The sequence below is a fragment of the Melozone crissalis genome, unplaced genomic scaffold, assembly GCF_028551555.1.
Source record: "Melozone crissalis strain CALT ecotype California unplaced genomic scaffold, PUWL_Pcris_2 ptg000006l_1, whole genome shotgun sequence".
NCBI classification, from domain to species: Eukaryota; Metazoa; Chordata; class Aves; order Passeriformes; family Passerellidae; genus Melozone; species Melozone crissalis.
Genome location: NW_026535784.1, coordinates 31924625 through 31932527, shown reverse-complemented (window position 1 = coordinate 31932527; position 7903 = coordinate 31924625).

Genomic DNA, 7903 nt, shown 5'->3' with positions numbered 1-7903 from the left:
AACTGAAAGAGAGTAGATTTAGAAATAAAATTAGCCAGGTTGGATGGGGCTCTGAACAACCTGGTCTAGTGGAAGGTGTCCCTGCCAAGGCTGGGGGGGGTTGGAACTAGATGATTTTGAAGGTCCCTTCCAACCCAAAATATTAAATGGTTCTATGATATATATAATTGAATACAGTTCATTCTTGATTTTGTATAAGTGGGTTTTGTAAGCTCAGATTTGACCAGTGGTGAATGACAGCCTGGATCATTCACCTCTAACTACCAAAATATATTTAAAGCAAGGGATTCTTTCAATATGTTTTACTGTTTGCATGTTTTAACTGGGGCAGATGAAAATACATTTCTCATTTTGAAAGAAAAATTGCATGTGACAGGAATACTGAAAAGCAGAAGCAAATACTTACCTATTCCTACTGAGGAATAAAATTTGGGTCACCCTCTGTCATAAGGAAATCAAAGTTGTGCAAGCAAAAAGGAAAATGTATTTATAAAGTCACTATATTCTACATTTTCTTCATTCCACCAAAGCATACTTTCAGTGTGTGACCTGTGACCATGCAACAAGAACAAGTGGAATTAAATTGTATTACTCCTGGAGCTGTTTTATTCCTTTCCCAATAGAGACACTAGGGAAACTGAAGAATGGTTATGAGCCAGGGGAACTGGAGGGTTTTCAAACAATTTCACATACAGAACCTGCATTTTTCTCTCAAAGTTATATTCTGATGATATTCTCCTGTAGGAAGGACAGAAAATAAACTGAAGTCTGGTCAAAGTTACATTACAAAGTTGTCTTTGACAAAAGGTGCCTTTCATTTACACAGACTTATTACTGTGAGTTTTCTGTGACTCAGCAAACTGCGGGGTTTGGCTGTCAGAATTAAATAGTCTCTTGTGGCACAATGCCAGAGTTCAGTGTGCTTTCACTTAGTGTTATCAGAAACTGAAAGTCAATAAAATTTATAGAAGCAAAATTTTCCAGCGTGTCCATGACCTTGCTGGAGAAAGTTGTGCATTCAGCAGTGTCAGCTACTGTCTCTCAGTGTTCAGAGGTTGTCTTCACTGGGTTTGTGTCTAGAATTTTCTACAGGAGGAAAAAGATGAATTTTCATGACATTTTAAATTCTAGTCTTATGATGTGGTACAATTTAAACTAGATTATGCCTTATACCCACCATGTGCTGAATTGGTCTCTCCATCTTCCTTTATCAAGAACTGCAAGGCAAAAGTTCTCCATAAGAACTTCAAAAAAGGATAATTTTAATTTCTGCAACATTTATAGGGTGGAGAAATCTGGCTTTTTTTTCTGGACATTCTGTGTGTTTCTTTCTAACTAGAATAAATTTCATTATGTTATTATGACCCCAGTCCTTAAGTTCATGAAGGCATTTGCTAAATTTTCTGAAAACATTCTGGAGAATTAAAACTGGAACTTAAATTTGTATTTATTAGTTTCACAACCCAGAGAGTGCATATCTTTTCACTTCAACAGTCTAATGAAATAGATCCCATATGGCCTCACTTCAGGCTTCGTGACATTGGCTATTTCTCACTGATGGGATTCCTAAAGCTTCCCATTGCCTGGATGCTCTGTGCTCTCACTGTTCTGTTCTTTTTCTTTCTCAATAGGATAATTCCTCTCTTGTTAACAGGACGACTGCTCCTTTGTTTTCAATAAACCTGATCCATCACTCACAAATCAACTGGCAAAAAACTTCCTATCTGTTTCTGCTTTAGGTATACTGCAGTGGATGCTGGTGTTCTGCTCCACGTTTTGGAACCTTTCCCATAAAGCATTTAATTATGTTTTCTCTTTCCATGATTACCTTCACTCTTATCTCAATCATTTTTCCTGGCTGCTTCACCTGTCTGTATAAACTAGATGGCAAAGTGGTGTAATCCTTGGGCTGGAAACAGAGATATGTGCTGATAAAGGACGACTGATTTTGTAAATATTGAACCTGGCTCCTGAAATGCATGCTGGTTAAAACCCATACTGTTAGATATTAACAGATGATACTTACCAGAGCTCAGCATCAGAAAGCAGACAAAGACAAGAATTAAAAAAAGGTGGCAGCTGCTTGTAAATTCACTTGAAAAGCTCCTGGGATAAGGTAGATCAGAGCATAACTTCAGTGACTGATAAAGGCAATAAATACACATCATAGCTGTTTCAGCAGTTGACTTCCTGAAGTCATAGCTGTTTCAGCAATTGACTTATTACCACCTCAAACCAAAGAAATCCAGACCTGATTTGATACTATCTGGTGGAGAAAATAAAATCTTATTTTGCTGATAAGACTGAGTGGAGAAATAAGGCCCTAAAATACAATGTAAATCCAAACACCTTCTCCTGAAAAACATGATCAGATGCATCTGTTCACCTATGGCAGTTCATATTCAGTAGCACTATGCCATGTTTATTGTAACTTTGAATTTTATGTACCTATACAGGTTTTGGCAATGGAAAATAAAAATTTTATGTATAATACAAATGCATCACCTACCTACATGCTTCAGGAAGACTCTTAATGTATGAAAAGGTTGGAATAATGGTACCCAAGCAAGAAACATCAGTATGACTGCTGAATAATTTGAATGTTGCTTTCTCAGTTACTAATCTTGTCTACAGTTTGAGAGGCAGGCCAGCAGTTCTACAGGCTAAGCTCTACCTAAATATTATCACCTGGAGACTTGCTGAAATATTTCATCTTTCCACTTCTTCAATGGAGTGGTGAATGACACTTTAGTTTGAGACCACTCATTGCTTTCTAGCCCATTTATTCTTTTCATCTGAACACACCAAGATTCTACATATGCATGCTCTTCTAACACGGCTATGTGGACCATATTCTTAGTGTTGATAGGACTTAACATAAAAAGCTTTTCTCCTTTAAAATTTTCCTTTGCTAGCAAAGTACTGTTTCCACATTTTCTGCTTTTGACAGCACTGTAACCCTGCTGCTGTTTAATCTCATGCAAGAAAGTGAAGCTGGAGTATGTGGAAAGGGAGAGCACATTGGTACTCTTCTGTATGAAAAGGCCAAGATATTCTCTGAGATCTGCATTCATAGAACTGTGCTGATAATCAAAATGTTGGGATAAACTAAAAGCCCAATTTTATTTTTAATAAATCTCAGCTAAGTAGAAAAGTGAACTCTTTAGGCCTGCTGTAGAAAGGTACCCTTTGGAGCACAGATGATGGGTGCAGTGTATGAAGTTAACAATGTGACTAGAATACAGTTGCACCATGAGAAGGATATTTCAGAGTGCTGGGAACCACAGCTGTCTGAACACTGTGGAGTTATTTCCTCATCACTATTCTGGAGCAGTGGTTATCCAAGAGGAAAAATAGCAGATTTATCAGGCCCTCAGCTTCCACTAACAGAAATATTAGTGCTTAAGGCATGAAGGGGAAAATAAAGTTATAAATGAGTGAGTTGTATTAATACCAAACCTGCTATTATCTGCTGTCATTAATGAAGAAAAAAACATGCATGAATTTCTGAAATCTTCCACTAGGCTGCCACTAACACACATCTCTAGCAGGAGATCCAGCATGACATGAAACAATGTAAGGTCATGAAAAGAACTTTAAAAGATGAGCTTCTTCTCACCAAGCTTTTGATAACTAAAATAAAGTCCTCTATACTGGAAGTGAGTCACTGGCAATAGAAGGAAAAAAGAACCTTAGTAATACAATTCATCTGATCCAATTTTAAACCTCAGCTAGAGAAAAGATTAATTGTATCAACCAATGTGAATAATTCAGATGAAGATATATATGTTGTTGCCTTCATAAATTGACATTTTTGTAGATGAATTCCCAGAGCCACATCTAGTAAATAAGCCTGTTTAAAAAGCTTTATAAATATTAATAACTTCTCATAATTACTGTTATAAGGGGTACTATATTGATGGGTTTTCCCCATTTCCTGCCCTGTGCTTCAAATAGAATTGAAATGAAAACACAGGACCAGTTCTTGCAGTAGCTCCAGTGTGGGAGATGTTTTTAGGAAGTGCTTATGAAGGGATGTACAAATGACAGGCATTGTGATTCAGTGACAACTCTGATGCTCTGCAATAGTAAGGCTTTTAAGGCAGATGCCACTTCACAGTCGGTCTGCTTAAGCATGTGGGAGGCACTGTGGCAGGTTAGAGAGCATGTAGTGTGCAGCTGCTTTATTTAGCACAGGCTCACCTGAATGCCTGTCACAGTTTCTGTGCTCAGACTGTGCAGCACAGGAGGCTGGGGCACTATGAGAGCCTGGCTCAGCAGGTTCTCCTGCCAGGCCTCTGTCTCCTTGCTGGGCAGAGATGGGGCCTTGAGTGCAGCTAGGGGACCCAGAGCAATGCAGCCTCCTGATCCAGCTGCACCTCCTTCTCCACTGCCCTCAGAGTGACTGGAGAGATAACCCTTCTAGCATGGAAGTGACACAAGGGCTCCTAGTTTAGATTCCTAAAGGCAGGATGTGTACTCTTATCTTCACTGTCTTCCCCCACCAAATACTAAGAAATGCAGAAAAGAATTTTTACCTCTTTGAATCACAAAAGACGAAATGGATAATATTCTCTTTGCAGCTGTGAAAAAGATATTGGCACATGAATTTGCATTCTTTGTCATGTTTTGCTATGTAATTTGATGATGTAAGTACCTGGAAATGTCAATAGCATCATTGTATATCAAAGTCCTTTACAAAAGTAGCTATCGTTATTACCATGGGGATGCAGAGACTAAAGGGACTCATTTGGAGTTACTCAGAAAGGAGGAGGAAATTCAAGTAAAACCCCTTTACAATTCTCTGCCCATGTGGTGACACCATCAGGATTTTTTTGTCTTTGGTACATAACCAACATGTTGTTCCAATGCAGCTGATCAGTACATCTGTATTCAATTGCAGTGACAAGGGGAAATGAGATCTTGTATACAGACTCTGCAGGATAATGTGGCCACTGCCTTGAGCTGAACACAAGACTGGAAAAAAGATGTGACCTTAAGAAAAGCTTAAACTTAGCAGTAAACTGACTCAGTGCCTATGCATCAATTGCAGATTGCTCTATAGCTTGGCCCTAGATTTTAATTCTCACTGTCACTCACTTCCTACACAGTCATATGTCTTAGCTGAGCAGTCCTTACTAAATCAGAGACAAGCTGGCTTAAACATCTGTATTGTTGTATTAGTTAAGACCAATTTTTAGTCCAGAGTAATGTTTCTGTCAATGGCCAAAGCAAGAGCATAAAAAATGGGGAACTATTTAGTGATCCCTTGATATCCTTTCCCATTCAGGCAATCATTGGTCTAGAAAATCCTGATATGGACCTCACAGATCCACAGACCTTTGTGTTCAAAAGTCTTTTATGGTTCTGTTCCAAATCATTGTGTTTAATCCCTTTTTCAGATCCATTTATGTATTTGGCCTGCATGAAATCCTGTGTAATGTTAAGGTGCAAGAGCAAGGCTTTGTTGTGAGTTTCAGTTTTTGGCAGGAGCAAAACATTTGTGTAGCTCATTTATCACAGCATATTGTATTTTCTGTGGTCTGTGAAGCTGCTACTGGAAGCAAGCTGTGACAGCTATTGAATGCCTAGTTTGGAGGCAAAGATGTTAGCAAAGCTATTAGAATTCTGTTACAGCCTGGGGAACAGAGTAAGCCAAATTTTCTATTAGGTTCTTCAAAGTGCCAGTAGTTACATAGTGACATATGGCTGTTTTAGCCAGGCTTTTATCATCCTTAATATACAATTTGATACAAATTTTAGAGAAGTAAAATATTTTTGTCCCTTGACTAAGAAGGCCATTTGACAATCAGAAAGTGTGGTTAGAACCATGAATGAGTATTAGAACCATTTCTAACAGAGCAAGTCTCAACAATTGTGTCTGGCTCTGGGGAAGATTTCTGCTTGTCTATTGTCACTAGACTTTTTTTACATGCTTTGTCCTGCTCTCCTTTCCTCCTCTGCTATTGAACTTAGCTCCAGTGTAATCCTTCTGACTTCAGTTGTCCTGAACATCACCAATATTTTATTTTAAACAGTGAAAGAAAGGACAGTGCACACTATTAATCAGTTTGTAAATATATTTTCCACTCTTTTAGACCTCAGATGCAATGTGTGTGTGTATGTGTCACAGCATTGCAACATTTCATTCAGGAAACTTTCAAGAATGTGGCAAAGATTTCCTCTTGCCCTTACAGTTTTGCATCATGAAACTTTTTATATGGGATTTTCCAAAACAATGTAATGGTCTTAGGAATTTTAGTTCTGTTTTAAAAACTAACTTTGTCATTGAAGAGTCCAATATAAAAAAAAAAAAATCAGTAGGACTTCACCTCCCTAAATACATTACCTACTCTGAAAACCAGTTTTACTTTTAGAAACAGTGAGGGGATTGCATGAACTTTTTACCCATCCCACCTTCCTGGCTTTGGTACTACAGATAAGGAACTCCAAATTAGTTTCCTGAAAGTCACTTTTACAAAGTAGCTCAAGACCTGAATTGCCAGGATGCAAAACAAGGCAGATCCAATGGCCTTAAAAAAACAGCTCCTTACATCATATGTCTATGTTGCTTATGATATTATGATAATCATAAAAGGCAAAAATTTGATTTCCTTATTTTTCACACCAGCCAGCAAAGAGTGATTTGCCAATACAGAAACTATTTCCACTGATGTCTTTCCTATTCACTGTTTTATCTACTTTACAAAACCTTCCTTTCTTAAAGAGAAATATATTTACCCTGATTAGGGTAGATTTTGAGGAGATTTAGAGAAAATCTTTTGAAAATTCATTGATTAGGAGTGCAGCTCCAAACTTTTGAAATATATCCTTTTTATCCCTTACTTTTGGCTTTAGGGAAATAGCTGAATTAATACAAGTGACATGACTGGAGAGAATGCCATGTAAATGAAGGGCTGTTTAATCCAGCAGATTATGCTGGTTTGTCTTCCATCATTTCAAGTCTTAAAACCAAGCTAGGATAGCCTTCTCAGAGGTAATGAAAATGCATGGCCTTTCTTATAAAGCTGATGATGATTTCCTTTGGCTTTGAAACTTGTGAGTCCCTGGGATTCTTGTTCACAATAAACAGCCCTTGCAAGCATGACTGATAGCCACAGAGTTTGAACCATCTGTGCATGTTGCTTTCTAAAAGCCCTCTCTTCACATCTATTATGTGGGAACTAATCTAACATCTATGGCTTATCACAGACTTGCTAGGGTAATAAGCAAGAATAGCTCAATAAAAAGAGATAAAAAGATACAAATGGGAAACATTATGCCCATTAGGAGGCAGAAAGAAATAACACATTTATTCATTTGGCATAACTGCTGTTACTTGAAGATAAAGCCAATATTATATTCCAGATAGTTACCCTTCTGAGTTACATCACCCTAAAATTAGTGCTGTTCTCCTAAAGGGATTCTGGCTGCTTTAAATTAAAAAGAGTTCGGGTCAGACTTGCCACTAGCCAGAGATTGGTTATTAATGGGATTGTGTATGATGGGACCAACAACAAATGCAGACAATAAGGTAATAGCATATCTGTAAAGGATAAAAAAAAATATGGTGGCAATTGTAAGAAAATAATTGTCTTTAATTACTGGAAAATTGTGTCACCTGGGGCCCCTATGGATTAGAAACATCTTTAAAAAGAGATGAACAAAGAAATCCAGGAAAGAAAAAAAGCAGAGATGCAAAAGTGTTGGTTAATTCTAAAAAATCAAGGCAGTTTTCTATTTGCTTGGGTGATAAAGTGATTTTTCTTAGGCATTACTAAAAAGCTTTTAGCTGTTTGTTTTCTTGTTAGTGGGTTGCCTAAAATGTCTACAATGTACCTGGCTAGGCTTGTACTCAGACAGTAACTCTGGCCCGTCTTCCTCACAGATACAGAAACTAGCT